A 27,540-nucleotide genomic window follows, 5' to 3' on the forward strand; every position below is an offset into this window, starting at 1 on the left:
CAGGTAAGGATATAGCTAGTGACACACAACTCTTACTAGAAAAGGATCTAGGAAAGGTGAAAGATGAGCTATATAAAAGGGATGAACTGGTAGGAACCTTGAAAGAGGACTTGACTAAGGTTAAGCATGAGCTAGATATAACATGTAAATGGAACAGGTCCTCTAATGCACTTTCATGGATAGAAGAACATTATAGTAGCAATAAAAAGGGACTTGGCTTTGGGAACTCTGCACCTAAATGGGATCCCAAAAGCAAGTACCTCACACTCCCTAAGAATAAAATTTGCATGCACTATGGTAATACTGGCCACTATAAGAGTGAATGCACTGCAAAAGAAAAGGCAAGTCATAAGAACAAAAATTTTGTTCAAGGAAAAAATAGGCTGCCAAGTTGGGCTAAAAAGAATTTGATTTATCATTTTGCCTATAGAAAAGGACCCAAACTAGTTTGGATTCCTAAGACTAACCCACGATTTATTTTTGCAGGCCCAAGTGAAGGAGAGCAGCCAAATATGGTACATGAATAGTGGCTACTCAAAGCACATGACAGGAAGCAAGTACCAGTTCCATTCACTTTAGGACCTTAAAGGAGTTAATGTCTCCTTTAAAAATGAATAAAGGTGAGATCATTGGGGTTGAAAAGGTAGGAAAGTCTAATTCTCTTTATATTGAGAATGTCTACCTGATAGATGGACTGAAGTACAATCTAATAAGTGTATCGCAATTGTGTGATAGAGGTAACATGGTAGCTTTCATCTCTACAAAATACTGTGTGATAAATTTTACCACTGACAAGATAGTTTTGTAGGAAAAAATAGTAAATAACATATATGTAGTGGATCTGGCCATACTTTCAGATAATGAACTCACTTGCTTTAGTGTGTTGGACAATGATCCCCTCCTTTGGCACAAGAGACTTGGACATGTAAGTTTAAGCCAACTCAACAAACTAGTCTCCAAAGACTTAGTGATAGGGCTGCCTAACATTAAGTTCAAGGAAGATAAAGTTTGTGAGGCTTGTACAAGGGGGAAGCAGGTAAGATCCTCTTTTAAAAGTAAGAAAATGGTAAGTACTACAAAGTCGATGGAACTGGTTCATATGGATCTGTGTGGACCAATGAGGATAATGTGCAAAGGTGGTAAGAAATATGTTATGGTGCTTGTTGATGATTGTTCTAGATTTAATTGGACACTGTTTTTAACATCTAAAGATAAAGCATTTGACATGTTCACTTCATTTGTTAGAAAAATACAGAAACAACTAGGTAATCAACTTGCATTAATTAGGTCTGATAATGCTAAATTTTTTGAATTTTGGTATGAGTATGGCATATATCATAATTTTTTTGATCCTAGAAATACACAAAAAATGGAGTAGTTGAAAGAGAGAATAATACCTTGGAGGAAATGTCTAGGACTATGTTACTTGCTAGTAAATTGCTTCATAGCTTTTGGGCAGAAGTTGTGAACACTGCATGCTACATCATAAATAGGTGCATGACTAGACCTCTTGTTGAGAAGACTCCCTGTGAGTTATTTAAGGGGGAAAACCAAATATATCCCACCTTAGGGAATTTGGATGCAAGTGTTTTGTGCACAATAATGGAAAAGACTCCCTAGGTAAGTTTGATACTAGAAGTAATGAGGGAGTATACTTGGGATATTCTTCACATAGTAAAGCTTATAAGATTTATAACAAAACAACTATGTGTGTAGAAGAAAATGTACATATGGAATTTGATGAAACTAACATTCTTTTTGAGAGGCAGGAACATGAAGATGAAGCAATTGGGCTGGTAAGAAACTCAAACGAAACCACAGTCTAGACTGAAACTGCACTAGAGGAAAGAACGGGTGATGGAACAGGTCCTTCAACCTAGGGCAACCTGACATAGGGAACTGAATAGAGATGAACTAATCCTCAAACCTCGAGGGAACCTATCCATGAACCTGTTCCTCAGCAATAAAACATCTAAGGGAAACCAGCTAGTTGTGAAACCTTACAAGTATTAAAATTCTCATCCCATTGGGAACATAATCACTGATCCGACCTCTGGATCAAAACTAGATCTTTTTGAAGAACCTATGTGCTTTTGATACTTTTTTATCTGTTATTGAACCTAAAAATGTTACTGAGACTTTGCAGGATGCAGACTAGGTGAATGCAATGCAAGATGAACTCAACCAATTTGAGAGAAGTTAAATTTGGCATCTGGTACCATGACCCAAGGACAGATCAGTAATAGGCACTAAATGGGTCTTTAGAAACAAACTTGATGAGGATGGAATAGTTACTAGGAGCAAGGAAAGATAGGTGGTTCAAGGATATAGTCAAGAGGAGTTCATAGACTATGATGAGACTTTTGCTCCAGTTGCAAGGTTGGAAGCAATTAGACTCCTTATAGCCTTTGATGCTTACATAGAATTCACTCTACATCAGAAGGATGTCAAGAGTGACTTCCTCAATGGCTATCTAAAAGAAGAAGTGTTTGTCAAGCAACCTCCTGGCTTTGAAAGCAAGAAATGTCCTGATCATATGTACAAGCTTGACAAGGCACTTTATGGGCTCAAGCAGGCTCCAACAGCATGGTATGAAAGATTGTCTAAATTCTTGCTTGAGCATAGCTACAAGAGAGGTAAAATTGACAATACTTTGTTCTTGAAAGAAAAAGGTAACGATCTCTTAGTAGTTCAGATATATGTTGATTATATAATTTTTGGAACAATTACAGATAGGTTAAGTAAAGAATTTTCTAAGCTAATGGGGAGTGAATTTGAAATGAATATGATGGGTGAGCTTAATTTCTTTTTAGGCCTACAAATTAAAAAAATTCAAATAAAACTATGATCCATCAACAGAAGTATGTGAAGGAGTTGCTTAAAAGTTTTAAAATGGAAGATTCCAAAAAAATTGACACTCCTATAGCAACAGCCACAAAATTAGATATAGATGAACATGGTTCATCTGTTGATCAGAAGATGTATAGGGGAATGATTGTCTCTTTGTTATATCTTACTGCTAGTATACTTGATATTATTTTCAGTGTAGGACTTTGTGCTAGATTTCAGGTAAATCCAAAAAAGTCTCACTTGACTGCTATCAAGAGGATCTTGAGATATCTAAATGGCACCGCTGATAACTGCCTAGGTTATCCAAAAGGTAGTAATTTCAACTTATTAGGATATGTAACTTTAGCAACCGTTTTTCTGATCCCTAAAGCTCGATCTCACAAAAAAGTTATTTTTATCAATAAATGTCAAATTGCTATATAAAAAAGTTATCAATTATAGTGTTAACATCCCATGATGTTATATAGTTTCAATATTTGCTCAACACCTTAACAAAAAAACTTAGCTAACATCCTGAGCTAGACTATGATATCATGTTTTTCATAACATTCCTAGCAAAATAATAATGAGCTTGTGTTTCTTCTAAACTTGCATCTTGACTTGTAGCTTCAATCTTCAAAACATGTAAGTACAAAATTTTGAATAGACAATGAATAACTATTGGTAACATAATATATGTAAATTTACACTAGCAATGGTTAAACCGCTTACCCCAAAAGCAGTCTAAATTCATCAGGTCTTATCCAGCAACATCAACAAGGCTACAAGAATATGAGAAAATTAATTAGAAAAGTTTTGGAACGATAAATCATACTTCCTCAGTTGAGGCTTGACACTCATAAGTAGGGTGTCCTCTTCCACATATGTCACATGCAACATGAGTCTCATTATGTATCGAAGCTAAGGTCAGCTTCCTTATTTCTTTTGTCATGGCATCAAGATGTACCTGCACAGATGTGTTAGGATCAATTTGGTGAACACCAGTTGATCTTCTTCTTTCAGCAATCTCAGAGGGCCACTAATTTGCATCTTCAGACAACTCATCAAGTATAGTGACTATGTCTATTGGAGTCTTTTTTCATCAACGGGCCTCCAGCTGCATTACTCAATGTTCTCCGTGAGGTCGGTGTGATAACACTAGTGCAATTTGTATGACCAAGAACCTAGTACATCACAAAAGAACTAAGCACATAAATGTTATGCATCACTTTTTGAGGGACAATCATGAGAAAGGTTTGATTACTGTGGAATTTTGTTCTACTGGCAAGCAAATAGGTGATATCTTCACAAAAGCTCTACGTAGAGATCACTTTGAAAGGAACATGTTAGAATTAGGGATGATTAAGATCACCTAAGTAACCAGTTCTAACTCAATAATTGGTTAGATAATTTGTGAATTTTATAAATAATTAGATTAGATTTTGTCACAACCAAACTGGAGGATCATGACTAGCACCCGGGCCATACTTGCCGAGCACCAACGTACATTTTATCTAACCTTCCTTATTATCTTTAAGGGCCGACGAGATCATTATAAATGGTATATATGGATCATGAACAACAAACAATGAAAGATAACAGAATAAACATACCTAACTGAGATGACAAGAATACTAAGAAACTACATATAAGGTACGAGCTACCACGCTCCCATGAAAGACTATACAACAAAAATCAGCCTACAAGGCATACCAAACTATACATGAGTCGACACTTGTCTACGAGCCTCTAAAGGAGCATAAGTGCTGCAACATTGTCGAAATAGGGCCCAACATACCCATAATATCTATAATAAAAATGCATACCAAGACCACGGCAAGTCCGGAGAAGGGATCTCGCCAATAACCGTTGAACTGGGAAGCCTACTATGGTAGGGGAGCTACGTCTACCTTTCTATCAGGACCTGCAGCACGACATGCAACTTCCACAAATATAAAGGACGTCAGTACAATTAAAGTACTGAGTATGTAAGGCAGGAAGGCATAAGTAAGAACAGTAATGCAAACAGGGATAGAAAATATACAACATGTAACATCTGGATACCTCTGAGGGCTACTGACATGAAATGCGTGATACATACATATATATACATAAACTTTTAAAGCGTACACCTTTATAGACATCATCATCATCATATCGTACCCAGCCATAATAGGCTCAGTAAAACGTACCCGTCCACGTGGAGCTCGATAAAACCCAACTGATTAGTGGTTGCCCAATAGGTGTCGTACTCGACCAACTATACCGCAGGTAGAAAAGAGTAATATATATATATATATATATATATATATTACTCGACCGACTATATATATATATATATATAATGCATGCAGGACTCATTGGAATCATATTCTGAACCTTTCGGAATGACGTAAGGTCGATATTCTCTATACACATTATTAGGAATAACTCTTCATCAAGAATCTTATAAGAATCAGGAAATACCAACAACAATGATAACATAAGAATAATAGAAGAAACCTCAACAACAATTGTTCCATAAGAAGGGAAACAATGTAAGTACTGCTAGCTTCTAAGAGTAGAGTACCTTTATAGCTCGTTCATTGTATTATGTACAATCGATGTCATGCAAAAGAAGGAAAGGGATAGCTTCACATACCTTGTATATGTACTACCCAACCTCAAGCTATGCAAATGTCACGACTCCTTAGTCTACAATAAGAGAACTGACACTATCGTTATCGTTTAAGCGTCGTAACTATTATGTATCGACCACAACCTATTTTATGATGAAGCAGACAGCACCTACCCTATATATATGACTTAACACAAGTCAAAACAATCACCAAACAGCCCAACATACCCCTATCACTTCATACACAACACGACAACCATAATAGTGTCAAACTACCCGATAATGTTACGACGAACGACCAGAAAACAACCATGCCATTATGTGGTGTTTCTCCACACCCTTTCTCCTCTAAAATCCATAAAAATAGTAGCAAAAGAGATAACCCAATAGCAATACGAAACAGTATACAAAAAAGTCCCACAAGTTCAGCAACTCAAAATTAATTTTTCAGTTTACTTAAACACATTTTGACTTGTCTTTTCTTTCAAATTGAGAAACATAACCAAAAGTACGTAATTATACATCTTATACAATAAAAAAGCCATGAATTCAACTTAAAAATAAGTTCACAACCAGCCAACCATGACGCAAGAACAAACAACATACCACTCTTTCGAAACTCACTAGGTCTATTCTTTACGATCGAGTTACAACTCGCAAATGCATATATAATGGAAGGAGAAGCATAACCTTACCTTGTCTGAGTATAACCCATGAAACCTGGTCCTTCATCAAAAATTAGTTCCTCAACGTGGCTAAAAAGGAGAAAGAGAAACTAGCAAGCTGTCCGGACTTTTCAGCATTAGAATCACGTCGTAACACCTGAAATACCCTAGGGTTTGTGTGAGATTTTTGGGGAGGAGTTGCAGGGGTTCAATTTGGTTTTCAAGGTCTAAAATATGGGTGAAATAAATGAGTTGATACGCCCTTAAAAGTCCCCTCTTGTCCAACTTTGGAGCTTTTAATTGAGTCCTCTCATTTTGGCAAATAGGTGATACACCTACTTGTCAACTACAAATCTGCGTAGTCTCGCAAAAATGTGAATATCTCTATACTCCAAGATCATATTGACGAATGGTTTAATGCGTTGGAAACAAGACTCATAGATCTTCAATTTGGTGGATAGATCAGCCCGTAATTCCAAGTAAAATGGGAGAAAAACTTAGTAATATTTGACCTAAAGTTTAAGTAAAATTATGAACATAAGTTGAGACAACTTTTGTCGACTTTGTTTCATAACTCGTTTGACTTGAAGACTTATGTTTACCGTGAAAATGGTAACAACAATTAAATTTTTAAATGGGACTGTAAAAATACGTGATCTATTCCTGAGCTAGTTGTTAAAGCAATTAATGCTAAGAGCGTAAAGTATAAAGATAAAATACGAGTTAAGGCGAGTTAGTAATCGAACCAAAGGGGAATGTTGCCCGAGCTTGGAAAAGGTCGATGGGACCTCGGGGTCGGCATTGGTATCGATTTCGGACTATCGGGGATGGTCGAGGATGGAATAATAGTTAAAGATGCAATTAGATAGTGCTCTTTTTGGCTAATATTAAGCTATGGAATGAAGAATAAATTAAGAGGCAATGGATACGGGGGTGGCCTCGGGCCAATACCAAGTGATAAAAATAATGATTGGAGGCAAATAACTTTGAGCCAAGGGGAATAAGCAATATTTTAGAGAAGAGAGGGAGAGAAGATATTATTGCACTTGAATAGGATAGTTGGAGCTCTGCCTTACAAGGTGTTGGTGACCCCCTTTTTATAGAAAGGGGGCGCCGAAACTTAGTACAAAAGTACTTAACATGACAAAAAAGAATGCGATGTGACAACCCATTAGTTTTATGTAGTAAGAGGGCTGGTGTCGAGTCGCTTGGATAGATTTGATCAACCCCAGGTGCATTCCTCGGGGAATTCCTGCGCTCGTCCGGGTCTCAAACAATGTTTACTCTTGGCAGGGCATCGACAAGTTTCGAAGGAAGTGACCGACCCGAGATCCCTTATTTCTGGGGTCACTCTCCGAAGCATTATGTCAGGGTGAAATCGGTTCCCCGATTTTCACCGCACACAGATAGTCTCCGCGTTTCTTGGATGGAAGTGATAATAAACGGTATAGACATACCATTCCCTGATCTCTTGTAGCTGCATTATGTTGATGGTGCAGCCCTCTTCTGACAGGTATCGAGGTATTTTGCCTTTCCGCTTCTTCGGGATTTTTGAAATATCACGAGCCCTAGAGTCATATCGTTGCTATCAGTTCATCTTCTATGATCGCATTGATTGTGCCTGCTATTACATTTTTTGAGGGCGGTAATGGTGCCATCAGTTGTTCTGCCCTCCCTATAAATGGGGCTCCTTGTGGCTGGCTCTTCTACCTAAACTTTCTCTGATACCTATATCTCCTTCCTTTTCTGCCATCTTGAAGTTCCGCTATTTTGTTGTGTTCAAGGCCCCAAGCATCAAGAATTTATGCCATATGCGCCTTGACTCCTTTTTTGATCTCTTTTTGGTTGGGCGGAGCTGTGTCACCGTGATGTTGTTGTTGTTGTTGTTTCCATTGTTGTTGCTGCTGCTGCTGCTGCAGTCGTTTCCAGATCGAGGCAATGAGGTAGATGGCCGATTTCTTCTGACCCTAGGGGGTATTTTTCGAACGATGCATCGCTGTGTAGGAGGGGGCTCGAATTATACACCGCTGCTCACCCTCTTCCCTTGGCTCGGCGCATTACTCCCTTTTTGGATTCTTGGGGGGTGTGGCGGTGGTTCCTGCTGGCTGTTGCTTCCCGGGCCGAGGCAACATCTCAAGAAGTGGCTTGGCGGGATTGGTTTTGGCGGGCTTCACAACAACCAGATTTTTCACCCAGCCGCTTCTTGTCTCCTTCCCTCACCTCTCTTCCTTTCGAAGATGCCATTCTAAGGAAACAAGGTTGAGGTCTCCGAGGGCCTCGGACTTGGGAGGTATTGACTTTGAGGTCATATGCCCGAGGGGATGACAACAGAGATGTCGCATTAAAAAGTAGGCTAGAGCCTTAGGCTTTTGTTGTCTGCATATCTTTGGATTTCTTTTTTGCATGATGATTCCCTTCGCGGGCTTTTGTAATCATATGTAAGGACCCCTCGAGGCCCGTTGTTTGTCAATTTCTTATGAATATGAACAAGCCTTTTCAAACTTCTGCTTTCCTTACTTTGCTTTGTTTCTGTATGCCCTCATGCTTTTTGAGGATCTTTGAATGCCCTCTTTTATTTGCTGACCGTCGACATCTTTCTTAAGTGCGAGCATTTGTTCCGAAAAGTCCGGGCTATCGGGGCCCCCGAATTGTTTGGAGATTATGCATTGAATTTCGAGGCCTTCGGGGATGTTATTCCTGATGAAGGTCATCTTCGGGTACCCGGGGGTCCCTGTTGATCTCGATGTATATAACCCTTTTTAGAATGTACAGGATTGACTGAGTTTGTTTGTATTTGGGTGCTTCGTGGAGCTTTCGATTGATAAACTGGCTCTACGTAGGGTTTCTCGTGTCCCGACCCAGAATAAGACCAGTAACATTCGGCCGCCGGACCTTTACCGTGAAGGCGTGGGTGGTGTTTTTGTTCTCCATAGCAGCCTTTGAGGGGAGGCTCGACCGAGGGCTGGCGGTTTTTTAGGGGTGCCGACGGCTGCTTCTCGAACGCAGTTTCTGGGCAGAGATCTGCCTGCATTAGGATCATCCAGATCGACATCGGGGGATTATTCCGTATGAGCGTATGTTTAAGATGCAACTATATTTGCTAGCTATCTTCCTTTAGCGGAGGCTGCTGATCTTGTGTTTACGAAGGCGTTGTTGGCCTTTCGGGGCTTTATCTTAACATGATGGAGGCTTCCGGGGTTACTGGCACACCGACGTCGGGTGCGATGCTGATGGTTGGTGCCTTTGGTAGTTTTTGAATTTGTCGTCGTTCTTCTTACATGCAATGTTAGGCTGCTTTCACTTCCTCGGGGGTCGTCAGAATCTGCCTTTAATAACTGCTTTATTTGGGGAAGGTAGAGACTGGGCTCGGGCGAATCGTTCCTCCCAGGTGTTGCTGCCACACCTTCAAAACCTTTGTCAGTTGTTTGAAGGGGTGAAAGGATGTCTTTCAGGTTGTACGGCCTGCACTTTGCAGGCTTTATCTATGATGATGGCGAATTCAGAAGATGTCCTTTCCTTTCTCCATCGCGGGTGTTGTTGGTGTGGGATGGTCTTTTGGGAGTGTGAATGGCGAGCTGTACTCCGTACCGGATAGGGAGGGCGGTACCAAGGTATGTGTGTATGCTGCCTTTGTCCTGCCTTTGTATACCCGAGGTAACCCTTTCCCTTTTCGTTTGTGCCGTTTACAGATATCGGGAGGTTCCCTGGGACGGGACAATATTCTTCCGAAAAGGGGAAGGAGTCATCGGCTTCCAGGCCAAGTGATGATGGCGATAAGAGAGATCGACACCCGTGGTGTGATGGAGCCTTAAGTGGTGCTGGTCGGGCTTACCTTTCCGAGGAAAGGGCGTCGCCTAAGTCTGCTGCTCCCGCAGCGCCCGATTCCCAACTGATGGTTCCTTTGAGAAAATATGTTATATCCGGGGTCGGTTCTTCTTAGGCCTCAGGGGAAGGACCAACAGGAGTGTGTTCCGTCTTCGAGGAAGTCCATCGGCTTCACTTTGTGGTGAGTTTTATGTATAGTTCCCTTGTATCCTGTGTCCTCCTTCCTCTATTGAATCTACCTCATGCAGGCCTGTGATAGTCTCAGGTCTGAGCTATTTCGTCAAGGGGCCAAGCTTCAGAAAATTCTGGGTGAGGGCAAATCTCTCGGGCTCCTTAGCGAGGAGAAGGAAGTTGAGCTGCAGCGTTGGCGATATGAGGCATATCGGAGCTCAAATTATGAGAGCTATTTGATGGAGCAGGTAACTTCTTGTAGTGTGTGCTTCACCACCTTCTAACCTTAAGGCTAATCCCCCTGCCATATCAGTTGCAGAAAAAGTCGGAGGCCTTGGAGTACCTCAAGGGCGACGTCAATCGCATCTGAGTTGCTTGCGAGGAGCTAAGAGCTTAGGTGCAGGCTTGAGCTTTAGAGGAGATGAGCACCTCGGCTAAGGTCCCTCCCTTCGAGGCTCAACTCAGCTTGACTTATGACAACTCCAAAGTTCAAGCGAACATGATTGGGAGACTTGAATCCGATCTCTCGAAGGTCAAAGCTGAGATAATTAGTGCCTGGGTAGAAGCAGCATTAAGCCGAACCAGGGCTGATCGTGAAATGGCTATTCATATGAAAGATGCTGCTGATGCCCAAGCTGAACTGAAACGAGCCCTCAACCGAGAGAAGAGGATAGAGGAATACGTTCACCATAGGTCCCGGAGAGAGGTACTTGAGAAGGTCAGTGCAAGGGGCTTCGTTTTCTTGAGGGAACTGGCTCGAGAGAGGGAGGACGAGCGTGTCGCTCGGTTACTTCTTGTTGACGTTGTGGAGGGCAAATTTGACAAGCTGTAGATCTTTGGTGCAGAGTGTAGATCTTGTCGTTTTGTTGCTTTGTCTCTGACATACGTAGAACATACCTGTAGATGTAGAATGCGCCCTTTTTGCGCGTGTAATATATAAGAAAGAATTTGAAGCTTTATTTCTTCTCTCTCTTTTTCTTTGTTGTTGCTTCCGATCGGTCAGGCCGATTTTGGTGTTTGGCGAGGTCCTCATAGATTCGAAATGGGTAGGATAGACCCGGGGGTCCTTCAGTGCGATCCTTGACGCGAGCAGGTGCTAGGGCTTTTGTGCCTGGACTGGCCGCTTACGCTTAGTCCCCAAGTTGCATGGTGGCTCGCGCTTCAATCGACCATCAGGCTCTTTCCTGCCTTCGTGGGCGAATGATGATGGCTTTTGTGCTTTTGGGTCGAAGTGACCTTATGGGCGCTTGGTTCGGAGGTTTACTCGGCTGGCGATAGTGACATTCATGTCGTGCCCTTAGGCATATTACAGCTTTTGGGTCCAGTCTCTGAGTCGTATTGCGATTCAAGCTGTAATCGACCAGTATATTTCCTTCAGTTTTTGGTTGGCGACAGTGGTGTTCATGTCGCGCCTTTAGCCACATCGCAGCTTCTAGGTCTAGTCTCTGAGACGCATTGCGATTTGAGTTGTAATCGACTAGTAAATTTTCATGATTCGTTGGCCAGCAATAGTGGCATTTATGCCGTTTGGTCATTTGAGACCTTTTAGTTTGTGGCCAGGAGGCTTTGCATAGTTAACTATTTTGGATTCGGTCTCTAAATCGGGTTACGATTCGAGCTCATTTTAATCCTCAAGTTGTCAAGATTTTTTAGCTGGCGATAGTGGCTCTTACGCTGTTTGGTTGTAGAGACCTTTCAATATGAGGCTCGTAGGCTTGCATAGATGGCGACAATGGCTCTTACGCTATTTTTGCCCGTGGGCTTTTTGTAGGCTTTGATTCCGCTCTTTAAGTTTTTTTTATAATATTTTTGCCTCACTCGTCATCGGTTCTAGAGGAACCTTGATTTCAAGTCATTGTCGACAATGTTTCGAGCACCTCGTAAGGTTCATAGCTTGTAGGTCGAGTAGATCGACGCTCTTGCGTTTTGGAGCCGACGTTGTTGGAGCTCGGTTTTGCCTGTAGAGGGAAGCCTGTTTTAACCGGTTCTTTTCGAAGTATATTCGGAGTATAGGCCTGCAATTTTTTAGCGACAGTCGGGCGTCCCCTAGCCGCGTTATTTTGGCTGTGTCAGTCTTTTTGACTGTAGTCATATACGTTTGGCCGTAGCCATTTTTGATCCTTAGTAATAGTTTAGGCGTCTACATCAAGGGTATGCCCTTTAGGGATTCTTACAAATGCGATGTATTGCCCAAACTTCGGGATTTTTCATGCCTGTTGAGGTCTTACAGTTTGTTATGCTTGTTGAGATCTTATAGTTTGTCATGCCTGTTGAGATCTTACAGCTCGTAGAATAGATCTGGTTATACCGAGGTTGCCCGCTAGGGTCTTACAGTTTTGGATTTTCTAGTGCATGGAGATTGGCGACAATTTCCGAGTTATCAGGTCTGTTTAAGCTTGAATACCGTTTCTCATGAACTTGGAGTTTGCATTATAAGGGCTTTGTGAGCCTGGAGTTCTGACCCTGGAGTCGTGTAGGCGCTGATCTGTTCAAGTCTCTGAGAATCTCGGGAAGTATTTGGCGAAGAGGTTTCTGTCAAGAGTATACTGCGACTTTCTCCTTTTGGGAGATATTTTCCGATCCATTGGTGCAATACATGTGTTGTTGTGCTGAGTCGACCTATTTTTGGTCGAGTGTGGCGATTTTCATGTTGCCTTACTCCGAGAAAGAGCCTTTCTCTTTTTTATGGAAAAAAGGATATTTTTTTGATTGCCCGATACAATAGTACATATTTTCGCTCAGGCGGGACCTGATTACATCGACTGTTTGGACCTATGCATCATCTCCCCGTAGGAGCCTCTGCTTCGGCATTTTTCTATCTCCTTTGGATTGGGTGACTTCTAGGGGGAATGTCCCTCGCCTCTTGCAAGTTGGCCGTAAGGGTGTCTTCGATTAATTCTGTGGAGTTTTCCACTTTAAGCAACTTTGTATCCGTTCCCTTGTTAAAAACCTTGCTGGTAAAAACCCTTCTTTTTTGGGATGAAAAACTCGATCGAAGGAAAAGAGTGCAACGGGCGTGCTTTGGGGGTCTCGAGGTCTCTCGATATTGTTAGTGTCCCAGTATCTCGGATTGGGTGCCTGCATGAGGGTTAGTTCTTAATCCGAAATAAAACAAAAGGAATAGATGTACCTTAAGACGAGGCAGGCTAGTGGCACCTTGGGTCAGCTTATTACAACCGCCCGAAGGCAGACACGTGATGCAGATTTCTATTTTGCGTTGTCAAACCCGATAGGGATTGAGATCTGATTCACCCATTGGCTTTTTCGGGAGCGGAGGTACGGGTGCTGGTAGTACATCGTGTACTGCGAATATTTCCATTGCCGTATATTATTCCCCATAGATGGTTTTGATCCCGTCCTTTGTCGGGAATTTTATCATCTGATGGAGAGTGGATGGTACCGCTCTCATGCAGTGTATCCACGGTCGCCAAAACAAGGCGTTATATCTCATATCTCATTCAATGACATGGAATTTAGTGTGCTGGGTTGTGCCGGCCACGGTAATTGGAAAGGTGATTTCTCCTTTCATTGTTTCGCTCCCCATGTTGAACCCATTAAGGACCCGAGTGGCGGGCACGATTCGTTTAGTTAGCCTGAGCTGTTATACCACCCTTGACCTGATAATATTGGCCGAGCTAGCTAGATCCACGAGTACACGTTTTATCTGAAAAGAATTCACTAGAAAAGAGATTACCAGGGCGTCATTGTGGGATTGAGACAGAGCCTTGGTATCTTCTTCGCTGAATGTGAGGGCATCTTCGGGGATATATCCCCGAGTCCATTTTTCCATGGTGATGGATATTTTTGTTTTCCTCATCATGGGCTCCTGCGGGGTATCGGCGCCCCCATGATCATGTGGATGATGTGTTGTGGCTCGTTTGCCTCATTTTTCTTGGTTGCCTCCCTGTCCCGAAACTGATTTTTGGCTAGATCGCTAAGGAATTCCCGAAGATGCCCTTTGTTGAGTAGCTGGGCCACTTCTTCCCGTAGTTGATGGGAATCCTCGATCATGTGACCTTGTATGTTGTGGAACTCGCACACTAAGTTGTAATTTCTCTGCGAAGGGTCCGACTGTATTGGTTTGGGCCACTTGGCATCCTTGATTTTGCCGATAGCGAACACGATGTCTGATATGTCGACGCTGAAGTTGTATTTTGATAAGTGGGGCATCTTCATCAGTGCCATGTTTCGATCGAACCTCGTTCTGTTTACGAGCCCCGAGGGTCCTGCCCTCGATCTATCCTCTGATCATTGCGGGGTAGGTTGCGCCTCGGGGCATTCCTTCTGTCTTCGAGGTACGATTGGTACCTTTCTTTGTTTGGTTTCGTCTTTTTTGCTAGGAGTTTGTTTGGGTATACTGAGCCCGAAGGGGCTCCCAGTCGGTCATCCTCGGCCCTGATCTTTGGCTGGTATTGGTTATGAACGTCCGACCAGGTCACAACTGGGTATTCGATTAGATTTTGTTTTAGCTATTTCGAAGTTGTCGAGCTTCGTTTGTTCAGGCCTTGGGTGAAGGCCTGCACCGGCCAGTTGTCGGAGACTGGTGGCAGCTCCATCCGTTCCATCTGGAAGCGGGATACAAACTCCCGCAACATCTCGTTCTCTCTCTACCTGATTTTGAAAACGTCGGATTTCCTCGTTGCTACCTTGATGGCTCCGGCATGTGCTTTCACGAAGGAGTCTGCTAGCATGGCGAACGAATCTATGGAGTTGGGAGCCAAGTTGTGGTACCACATCTTGGCCCCCTTCGAAAGAGTTTCTCCAAATTTTTTCAGCAACACAGACTCAATCTCGTCACTTTTTATGTCGTTGCCTTTTACTGCGCAGGTGTAAGTAGTGACATGTTCATTAGGGTTGGAGGTGCCATTGTATTTAGGGAGTCCCGACATTCTGAACTTTTTCGGGATGGGTTTCGGGGCCGTTCCTCAGGGAACGTCCTTTGAATGAACTTCTTTGAATCCAAACCTTTGAGGACTAGGGGCGCACCTGGGATCTGGTCGACCCTAGAGTTGTAAGTCTCGACTTTTTTATCATATGATGCAATCATTTTCTCACCTGATTCGATCCTTTTGGCAAGGTATTCGAGCATTTTCACGATGGCGGGATCAGCCACTAATCTGTTGTTGCTCGACCTTTTGAGTACTCGCTCGGCGGGAGGAGCCGTCTTTGGTGCCGCTGTGCTGGGGGTTCTTGGGTGGCTTTGTAGCTGAGCGATGGTTAGTTGTTGTGCCTATAACATCTCAAAAATAGCATGAAGACTAACTTCTTGTTCTTCCCGGGCCGGGGTTTTTTGTGCTTCTTGTTGGTCGCTATGTCGTATGCTCCTGTCGGTGTGAGAAGTTTCGTCGACTTGTTGTGCATCCTGTGAATTTGCGTCTGCTAGGATTGGTCTGAGAGCGATATCAGGATTCCGTGGAGGTGCTCCAGCGGCTGGGATAGCCACACCATTTTCCCCGTGATTTCGAGGTTGTTATTCTCAACTCTGTTTACCGAGCCGAACATTTTGGCATGAAATCAAAGGATCTTGGACAAGAAAAAGTGTGAAAGATAATGTATGTTTGTGTGATGAAACCAGCAAGAAAATAATCACTATTATTTTTAGCCCCACGGTGGGCGCCAAACTGTTTACCGTGAAAATGGTAACAATAATTAAATTTATAAATGGGACTTTAAAAATATATGATTTATTCCCGAGCTAGTTGTTAAAGCAGTTAATGCTAAGAGCGTGAAGTATAAAGATAAAATGCGAGTTCAGGCGAGTCAGTAATCGAACCAAATGGGCTTGTTGCCCGAGCTCGAAGATGGTTGATGGGACCTCGGGGTCGGCATTGGTATCGATCTCGAACTATCGGGGATGGTCCAGGATGGGATAATAGTTAAAGATGCAATTAGATAGTGCTCTTTTTGGCTAATATTAAGCTATGGAATGAAGAATAAATTAAGAGGCAATGAATACGGGGGCGGCCTCGGGCCAATACCAAGTGATAAGAAGAATGATTGGAGGCAAATAACTTTGAGCCAAGGGGAATTAGCAATTTTTTAAAGAAGAGAGGGAGAGAAGATATTATTTCACTTGAATAGGATAGTTGGAGCTCTGCCTTACAAGGTGTTGGTGACCCCCTTTTTATAGAAAGGGGGCGCCCAAACTTAGTACCAAAGTACTTAACATGACAAAAAATAACGAGATGTGACAACCCGTTAGTTTTACATCGTAAGAGGGCTGGCGTCGAGCTGCTTGGATAGATTTGATCGACACCGGGTGCATTCCTCGGGGAATTCCTGCGCTCGTCGGGATCTCAGCCGATGTTTACTCTTGGTAGGGCGTCGACAGGTTTCGAAGGAAGCGACCGACCCGAGATCTTGTGTTTCTGGGGTCACTCTCCGAAGCATTATGTCAGGGGGAAATCGGTTCCCCAGTATTCACCGCACACAACTTATGATACGGATATTATATGATTCAAATACCTTAAAACACGACCTCTTGAGAATATTAGCACCCCTATGTTTACCCAAAAATACGGGTTACAACATCCTTGATTCGTTTAACTTCTAATACTTGTTAACCACCCCTATACACCCTTGTATCATTTAATACCAATAGGATTAACTTCTTATCATCTCAAAGATAATCTCTTCTCAGATTTAAGTCGACTAACTTATGGCATGAACCAACGGAAATTTCCGGCCGAGTTTCCCCTATAAAATGGACACTAGCCAAACTTGCAAGCAGTTAAACCTAACATATACTCTCACAAGGCTATACCAAGAATTATGGATATGTACATTATCTGTGTATCACCATTTTGTATTAAGGAAGAGTATTCTCAAGCTACTACTTACTTCATAGAGCCATTTCACCTTCTAATGCATACTTCATCCCCTCGGCATCCTTGTTATCTTGAATCTGGAACAATTAAGGGTATTTAGACTTCATCTCCTCTTCTACTTGCTATGTCATTTCTTCCATGTTCTTGTTCCTCCACAATACTTTGACGGAAGTTACATCCTTTGTTCTCAACTTGCGGACTTGTCGATCTAATATAGCCACTGGCACTTCTTCATATGATAGATCCTCTGTAGCTTGTACATCTTTAATAGAGACAACCCGAGAAGCGTCTCCAATATATTTCCTCAACATAGATACATGGAATACTGGATAGACAAATTCCAATTCGGATGGCAATTCTAACTCATAAGCAACATGTCCAATTCGTCAAAGAATTTTGTACGAACCGATATACCGCGGACTCAGATTACCCTTCTTCCCAAAACGCATAACACCCTTCATCGGCAAGATCCTCAAGAAAACCCAATCAAAAACCTCAAACTCTAGATGATGACGTCGGACATCGAAATAAGACTTTTGCCTGCTTTGCGCCGTCCTCAGCCGCTCTTGTATCAGTTACACCTTCTCGATAGCTTGGTGAATCAAATTTGGCCCATAGAGTTCTTTTTCACCGACTTCGAACCATCCAGGTGGTGATCTACATCTCCTCCCATACAGTTCCTCGTATGGGGCCATTTTAATACTGGAATGGTAGGTATTATTGTAGGCAAATTCTATAAGTGGAAGATGGTCATCCCAACTCTCTTTGAAATCCAGAACATATGTTTGTAGCATATCTTCAAGTGTCTAAATGGTATGTTTAGCCTGTCCGTCAGTCTGTGGATGGAATGTAGTGCTGAGATTCACTTGTGTGCCTAAACCCTTCTGAAAAGACCTCCAAAAGTTAGCTGTAAATTGCACTCCTTGATCTGATATAATAGATACTGGCACACCACGAAGCCTAACAATTTCCTTGATATACAACTTTGCATAATCTTCAGCTGTGTAAGTTGTCTTAACTGGCAGAAAATGGGCACATTTTGTAAGTCGATCAACTATCACCCAGATGGAGTCAAACTTATGATAAGAACGAGGTAATCCAATAATGAAGTCTATATTAATCACCTCTCATTCCCAGGCCAAAATCTCTATATTCTGAAGCAATCCACTGGGTTTTTGATGCTCGATCTTTACTTATTGACAATTAGGACACTGGGCTACAAATTCTGCAATAGACTTCTTCATGTTATACCACCAATACTACTCCTTAATATCATGATACATCTTTGTCGAGCCGGGATGGATGGAATATCGGGATTGATGAATCTCAATCATAATCTTCTCTCGCAACCTACTACATTAGGCACACATAATCGGCCCTGGTATCTCAATGTCGCATCTCCTCCAATCTCGAAAGCTATAATTTTACACTGCTGAATGCTCTCTCAATCTTACTAAGGTAGGATCTTCGTATTGCCGTGCTTTTACCTCAGCTACCAAAGATGATTTTGCTGTATTCTGTACAGTAACACCTCCGTCATCAGAGTCTAACAATCTGATTCTCATATTGGCAAGCTGATGAAGCTCTTTAGTCAACCCTTGTCTACCTGCCTCAATATGTAGTAAGCTTCCTATTGACTTAAGACTAAGAGCGTCTGCCACAACATTGGCTTTACTGGGATGGTACAATATCTTGACATTGTAATCTTTCAGTAATTCAATCCACCTACGCTGCCTCAAATTCAACTCCTTCTGCTTGAAGATGTATTGTAAACTCTTATAATCTGTGTAGATGTCAACATAGACACTGTATAAGTAGTGTCGCCACTTTATATTACTACAGTCAATTACAAATCATGGGTCGGGTAATTCTTTTCATGCTTCTTCAATTGTCTTGATACATAAGCAATCACCTTCCCACGTTGCATCAATACACACCCCAAACCTATACTTGAGGCATTACAATATACCACATAACTTCTGTTCCTTCTGGGAGAGTGAGCACTGGCGTGGATGTCAATCGATTCTTTATCTCCTGAAAACTTTGTTCAATCTTCGCAAATCATTCCAATAATCGGTCCGTTATTGTGAGCCAGTAATGGGTTGTTGGTCACATTAGGAATGTCTTCATCCTTTAACACTATCCATTTCTGCTCTATGAGATTTTCAACAACCCTTTTCAGAGTCCAACAGTTCTCAGTGTCATGTCCCTCCACCCCAGAATGATAGGCACATCGGGTGCTAGGTTGGTAAGAAGGTGACTCTAGGTTTTACCTATTCGGGAGTACGGGTTGTAGCAAACCCATTTGGACCATTTAGGGAAAAGTCTAGAATATGACTCACCAATAGGTGTGAAGTTTGTTCTCCTGGGCAGCTCCCAAGCATGGGCATTGTAGGGGAAATTATTTTGTGGAGGTCGGGGATTATACTGAGCTTGGTTGGGAGGGTTATTTCTAGGAGGTGGAGCTCTATTTTGGTTGAACTCCTGTTGTGGCCGAGCGTAGGGTTGAGCGTTCATTACTGTGTATGGCTGAGGAGCCATAGCATAGGCTGCATCCTGATAAGGATAATAATGTTGTGGGGTGCTTACAGGGAAGTATCCTCTGGGTGGAAGGGGGTTTCTCAAACTCGAGGCTGCTATTTCCATATCTTCCTTCTTCTTTCTATCTGATGCACCTCCGGACCCGCCTTGAATTGCTTGGAAGTAGCCCTTATGGCAGATTGACTCAATATGCACCTGGTTTTTAGACCATTCTCGACCATCTAACCAATCTTGATGGCCTCAGCAAACGGCTTCCCCATTGCAGATATCATATTCTGAATGTAGTCAGCCTCTTGGGCTTGAAGAAAAAAACTCACCATTTCTCTTTCATCTATCGGAGGTTTGACCCTGGCCGTTTACTCACGCCATTTGACAGCATATTCTCGGAAGCTTTCCGAGGACTTCTTCTTGAGGTTCGACAGAGAATTCCTGTCGGGAGCTATTTCTATATTATACTAAAACTGTCTGACAAAATCCTAAGCCAGATCATCCCAAATATGCCAACGAGATATATCATGATCCATGTACCACTCAGATGCGATGCCGATCATACTCTCCCCAAAATAAGCCATGAGAAGCTCCTTTTTTCCACCTGCTCCTCTCAGTTGATTGTAGTACCTCTTAAGGTGGGCTATGGGATCCCCATGCCCGTCATACTTTTCGAACTTTGGGGTCTTGAAACCTAGGGGTAAATGCACATGTGGGAACATACACAGATCAGCGTAGGATATGCTCTTTTGTCCGCTCAAACCCTGCATATTCTTAAGGATCTGCTCCATGATCCTCATTTTTCGGGTAATCTCCTCTTACTCGAGGTTCTTTGTGGTTTTCTCCTATCCTACGGTAAACTCGTACCGAGGTTGTTGGGGTAGGAATTGGTGGTGAACTGGGTTGGTTCTGGTGGAAAGGATGGTACCTGGAAGGTGAAAGATGATGGATCAAAGCTTGGCCTGGGTAGTGCGGGTTGCACTGTAGCGGAAGTTGGTGGTGCGATAAATATGTTGGAGGCTACTCCCAAAATCACCTGGGGGCGAACCTCAGAAAGTGTTTCGGTGAAATGAGCTAAATTCGTGGGGTATCCAAGTGGGGTATTCGGGTAGTTTATCAGAACATTAGAATTTCCACTTGCCCTGGGAAGTAACTCGGGGAAACCAGGTGTGGCTCTTGGCGGCTCCCTACCATTAGACCAGGCATCCAACATTTCAAGCACACAGAAGCACAGTGCCCTATTATCCTCATCAACTGCTAACTCCGAGGTTGGGATAACAAATAGCGGATTGTCGTCCGAGATTGGAATTGTTGGCGGAAGACCTTCTGTCGACATCTCTACACTGCCTTTTGATCTTGTGAAGTACAGGTGTGAAGCCAGATTACCACAAAACCAACCACCTTAATATAGAACCTATACTCAATAGTAGATAACAAACTGGTTAGTTTGAAGCAATTAACACATAGGGAATCGCACATTGGGGGTGTGATGCACCTATACAGTTAAATGTGTTTCTACATGTTTTGCAACAGTTGCGTGTTTCATCCCGGCTTTTGTTTATCTCCCCAAATTTCTCTCTTGCTCCCTTTTGCACTCTCATTTTCTCTCTTTTGGTTTTTCTTTTTGATTCTTTTCTGCCCACATTCCTCTTTATTTGAGTTATTTACAAAATCATGACCGGATCCAATGAGGATTGCCTACGTATCACGACGCCGCGTGAATCAGATCATCACGTAGTTCAATAAATAAATGCGAGAAATAAGGAAACAATTTTTTGGGATTTTTCAATTTTCATTAGTAAAAACTCTATTGTTCTCTATTACAAAAGACTCCATCATACTTTTCTAGTAATTTAAAAACTACAAACAGACTCAAAACATATTTTAAAACTAAAAAATTGAAGTATAGACTCAATAAATGAAAATCAAGAGTACATAAGTGCTTCTACTCCAGGGGCCCGTGGGACATCAGTCGATCTTGCCACGGGACTATGTGCAAGATCCCCTTAAAGACGCCCCAAGTCACTCATTATTTGGCAAATAAAGGTCATTACCACAGCAAAGAAAGTGGTTCTAGTCATGTCTTCACATTCATGGCAAATTTGACGAACTTTTCCTTTTGGGAATACAGCTTTTGGACCCAATTCGATAACTTGTCGGCTCAGATCTTCGTCATGTGGAATAGTTTGAAACCTGCCTAATTGGCGCAACAACCTGTGAGGAGTATATGGCTGAATGCTCCGGAGACCCATTTGGAGAAGATAGCACACCTCGTTGGACATGTAAATGACTTTAGTGACAGGGAGCCATCCAAAAGTCCCCTCAATTTTGTCCTAAGTTAAGGAACTCAGATGCGCACACCAAACCTCTGTACCCTCTGGAAATTCACAACCCACCACTCGGTTTTCATACTCTTCAATGCAATTCAGACCAGTCATGCCGTAGTTCATATACCCCAAGCGGTGACAAAGATGTTCTTGTATCCAAAGTTGTAAAAGCAGGTTACAGCCCTGGAAGAATTTTCCCCCTTCTTGCAGATGGTTAAAGCTCGATAAATCTCCGCTAAGATCATTGGAACAAGGGTGCCATTAGCTTTTTTAATCATGACCTCGGCCATTCCTACAAGACCAAATTCTATGTTTCCGTCTTTTCTTGGGCAGATTATGACACCCACGAATGCCACTATAAAAGCCAAACCCCACTGTGCCTCCCATTTATCTTTGTTTCCTGAATGGGTCAGGCCAGTATCTAGTGCCACAAAACCATGGGGATTGCCATAGCGCTGGTATAAGAAGTAGAAAGTGCAAAACCCTTCAGATAAATTTCCATCCTAAACCTCCTGAATGATGCTCAACAGATCTAGAAACTTGTCAGTAGATAATGTTCTTGGCACCACCGAGTACCGACTTCTGAGATTCCCACTAAGATCGGCATAGCTCGCTACGTCCTCCAACATGGGGGTGTGCTCAAAATCAGAAAAGTGAAACACATTATAAGTCGGGTCCCAGAAAGGTATCAAACCCTCAATCACATCCAACCTCAGTTTGATTTTAGAAGTCCAATATGACCGCCCAAAACTTTTACCACAGTCCCTCTACTGACCTTTCCTAAGTCTTTCCACCACATATGGAGCTGTAATGGTATTTTCTTAAGAACTGCAAAGGGTTCATTTTCATTTGTGCTCATCCTGCACATTTATTAGGGTAATTGGTTAAGAAATCATGATATATTTTGACTCAAGAGAAAGCTATAAATTTTATTTTATTATTTTTTTTCAAAAACTTTTATTTCAAAATAAAACCCGGCTTTGCAAATATGGCCCTTCAACTCTTCAGGAAAGAAGATTTTAGGGTTGTGTTTGCTAATCGGCCAAAAAATTTGAAAAAAAAACCATAGGTGGCTGTTCTTGCAAAATAGCCTTCCGACGCCCTTTTGGGGACATTTTGGCTATTTAGACAAGAATGTAATCACCTAACTTATTTATGACAAAAAAATTTTTTTTGTTCTTTTTGGATTATTTTTGCAAAAATGGACCTGGACCCGAGAAGGGTTGCCTATGTATCCCACATCCGGTGAGAATCAAACTGGCGTAGTTCGGGCAGTTTTGACATAATAAAAAACAATACCAAATATTTTTGAAACAAATTTTCCTTCTTTTTTTCCAAAATTTCGGCAGAGTTTCGGTACTTTTTTGGACATCGGGTTTTTCAAAAACAGGTAATTATCTCTATCAGCCTCAAATTGATTTTTCTCTTTCCCAACTTTTCTCCATTATTTATAAGCCGGTCAACATGCAATTCAAAATAAATAAATGCACAAGTAGTAAGTAGAATGCATCAGGATGGTCTTTTCATTTCGGGTACACCTGTCCTAGACAGACCCAACCCCTGTGTTGATTCTCCAAAGTCAAATATAGGTGATGCAAACAAACGTTCCTACTAGGGATCTGGCATGAGGATTTCTTATACTAGGTTTAAAAACCTAGGTGTATTATTCTAGACCTGGCTTACCCGAGCAAACAGCGCGAGCCGAGGGGGGCAGCATACCGGGAATACAGAAGCTTCACCGGCTTTGCAACTTGTCCGAACCTCGTTCTAAAATTGGGATAATGACTCTAACAAAAAAGAAGTCACACGAAGTGCACACTTCCCAGATGATTTAGAAGACTCAGAGTAGCAATTTATATACAGTCCAAACAATATCAAAGCGGTAAAAAACAGCAATTAGCATATTAGGCTCAACATGTAAAAAATCAGATAAAACAAGCCAAATATAATAGTTATTCTAAGCTTGAATTCTTGAACTCTGAACCGGAAGTTCTGGGTTTGGATACCCAACGGAGTCGCCAGAGCTGTCACACCTCCTTTTTACACACCCGAAAGGTATATAAGGGTGTTTTTCCAATTTAAGTGACATTATTCGAAATGGGATTATTTATTTATTTTTAGAGTTGCCACTTGGAATATTTTAATTGGTGTCCCAAGTCACCGATTTATTTTAAATCCCAAATCGAGGAAATTCGACTTTCCTTTTGAAGTCTGTGAACCAGAAATTCAAGATAAGGAATTTTGTTAACCTGGGAGAAGGTGTTAGGCATTCCCGGGTTCTGTGATTCTAGCACGGTCGCTTAAACTATTACAATTGGCCTATTATCCGATTTATTACACATTTTAGCCTATTGTGCATTTTTAAACTTATTAACCGCTTTTAATTATTTTAAAACATTTTTTAGGAAAGATTCAACGGTATTTAAAATATTCCTTGAATTACGCCACATGAAATGCACCCGCGGTTCGCGACACATTCTATTTAACATTGTTAAGAATTGAGATTGGGTCACATGAAATGTGCACCCGAATTTAACAATTAAAAGAAAATTAATTTAAATAACGCGCCTAAAGTAACTACGAGATTTCAAATTAATAACAAGGTTTGCGAGAGCCATGAAAAATTCAATGGATGGCACACCTTGCTTTTTAAAGAGTTAATACTAATTATATGAGGGCCATGGACTTAGGGGTTTTGTTTATCATGGCACACCTCAATTTCACAAATTTTAACTAAGTTCATGAGGGTCATATGTTATGGGTTTTAAAACATAGCACACCTCAAATGGTTTCTAAAAGAAGGTATTTAAAATAAGTCCACCTAAAGATGTTCTTATTTGAAAGCCAACTTCAACTTATCGGGAGCAAAAAGTTATGGACAGGTTTTTAAAAGAAATGCATTGGGCCTTTGATTATTTTTGAACAAAGCCAGCTGTGGCCTATTGAAAAATCAATTTGAAAACCTTACTTGGGCTCACTATTTTTTCCGGAAATACAAACGCATGATCCGGAAACAACAGCCCACGTTGGGCTTAAATTTTAGGCGGGCCCAGTTGTGCATTGCCACCGGCTGGGCCTGTCATTCTTTTGCATTTTTTAGCCAGGGTAGACACATAAATCAAGAACTACGAATGAGCTTTCTTTTCGAATTAAAGAGATTTAGATTCACAATCGCAAAATTGAATGCCAATCATAATACACACTATCTGTAAACCTGAACTATACATGGCTGGATTCAAAATGTACAACTACTTATTTATAGGAGCACACAATGAGAAATCAAAGGCATGGTTTTAATTGGGCCGATTCCAGCCCAACTCTACAAAAGAGAACATTTATCATGCTTGAGGATATGGAACAAGAGCTCAAAGGTCATTTGGGCCTGAAGTTGAGCCTCAAAGGCAAAGAGTGAACTCAAATAAGGGCATCCCAAACACGACTTTCAACAGGCTGTCTTGACTTGAACCTTAACCAAGTCCAAACCAAACACTCAAATCTCTAAAAAAATCCAGTAAGAGACATCTTAACTCAATAAATGTTGTTCACAAAATTATACCTTAAATTTACCAAGAACACACACTTAAGCGCATTAATTGCAACCCAGCCTGTGAAATGTAAGTTCGAATTTACACATAGAACTTGTTTAACCAAACACTTAGACAGTCCAATTACTACAAAACTCCTAGTATTGAATGACAAACTTTACACCAATAACAAGCTTTGTATTACTGTTAATTCATGCCACTGCTTTCTTGAAAAAAATATTCTAAATGACAAGCTAATCTAACACTAATTTACTGACCAAATCTCAAACTAAACTATTACAGATTTGTATACTAGTAGAAGATCCCTGTCTCTTTTGAACATGGCTTTGTCCATAGTAGCTTCATCTTCTTTTGTTAACATATAAATCCCACCTTAGAGCTTCTAAACCAACTGATCCAACCAACTGGTGGCTGAACCAACAGGTTATAGCTCATGACCAAATAGTAAGAAAAGAATCAGAAAAAGATATTTTAGTGAGGAAATCAAATGAAGGAAGAGAAAAATACTACTTCAAAGAAGCATAAACAACAATCTCAACTAAATGTTTTACTATGAATCAAGGCTATTGCAGTGCATACCAAAATACCAAACAAGCTTGACAAAAATAAACACACATTGCCCTCAACCATACATACATATTCATGAAGAACTTCAAGTTTAGACAAACAGATTCATTTCATAATTGAAGCATGATTACATACCTAAAGGTGGTTCAAGAAAAGAGAACAAATGGTAGTCACTAGAACAACACTGAAATTCCAAAGAGAAGGAGTAACAGCAACAATAAACAGCCCAGCAACCAAATTCAAACGTTGAAAAACCCCGAGATCTCAACCAAAAGAAACCAAGAGAGAAAGCCCTACTTCAAGTCATTTTCAGCCTTTGGAAAACAAAAGAAGAAAAAAAAATCTGAATTTTCTGAAAAAAAGACTTGAACTTTTCAGAAGAAGAAGAAATGCTTCTTTTTCTTTTTGCAGTAAATTGTTGCTAAAAATGTCTATCCAAATCTGTCTATGAAAGTGAGGGGAGGTTCTCTTTATAGAGTGCCCAAATAAAATGGCATCTAAAGAATATTCTGACCTAATTCTTTTATTGTAGAATAGTACAGCAATTCTGCACAGCTGTATTGTCCTTTTTCTTATCCAAAACCAATTTTGTAAGGATAATGAAAGCTGTGCTGTATTCTAGAATTTTCCTGAATCTAAACAATGTGAAATCTCAATTTTTCCCTTTAAAATACTGCTTTATTTCAGGTTCTATCCTAAATTCATTTACATTCAATTAAACCCCTAATGTCCCATTGATTTCCAAACCAATCCAGACAAAAGCAGGAATACGAAAGAAAAGATCCAAGGATTACGTCGAAAAAAACATAAGCATGATGATGAATCTAAAAACTAAATTAATCAGTAAATGGAAATGCTTATCTTATTAACATAAATGAGGGCTGAATTTAGATGAATACTGATAGCAGACATGGTAACAATCAAAGAAGCAAACATGATAATGCAACGAAAATTAACCTAATTAGCCTAAACATGTTTCAACCAAGAACGAACTAAACAAAGAAAAAGGAAAAAATATGAAACTAAACTAAAAACCTAAACATGCTGCTAAAAATAAAAACAGTCAAACATGTAGAGAGGAAACAAAAACCAAAATTAAACAATCAAAAAGAAAAAGAAAAGGATTTACCAGATTGAAATCCAAACTGGATCAAAACACGAACATTGTCCAAACTTTCTGAGATGTGATATGGACTTTGACTACCATTAATCGACTGTTCATAACAAGAATAGTCAATTAATGGAGGTTTTAAGTCCATTCGACCAAACGCAGACCAGGAAGAGAAAAAGAGGAAAATTAGGGTTCTTCGAAATCACCAGATTTAAAATTCGAGGCACCCGAGGCTGATTCGAAGGGGTTAATGGTGGTTTGGGGCTTAGAGAGGGGTAAGGGTCATAGGGTGTGAGTTTGAAGCGATTTGGAACGGTCAAAGTTTTGGCCGGATTTTTTGATTTAAGATTCGAACGAACCGGGCTGGATTCGAAGGAAGGGGAGTGAAGATTTGGAATGGGGAGGTGCAGGGGAGTTCGTGGTATCATTTTGGGAACGATTTCACCACTGCAACCGTCGTGAGGCGATTTTCGGTGGTGGTTCATGGTGGAGGCGGTGTGGGGATTAAAGGGCGGCTAGGGTTTCCT

This window comes from Nicotiana tabacum, chromosome 7, assembly GCF_000715075.1.
Source record: "Nicotiana tabacum cultivar K326 chromosome 7, ASM71507v2, whole genome shotgun sequence".
NCBI lineage: Eukaryota > Viridiplantae > Streptophyta > Magnoliopsida > Solanales > Solanaceae > Nicotiana > Nicotiana tabacum.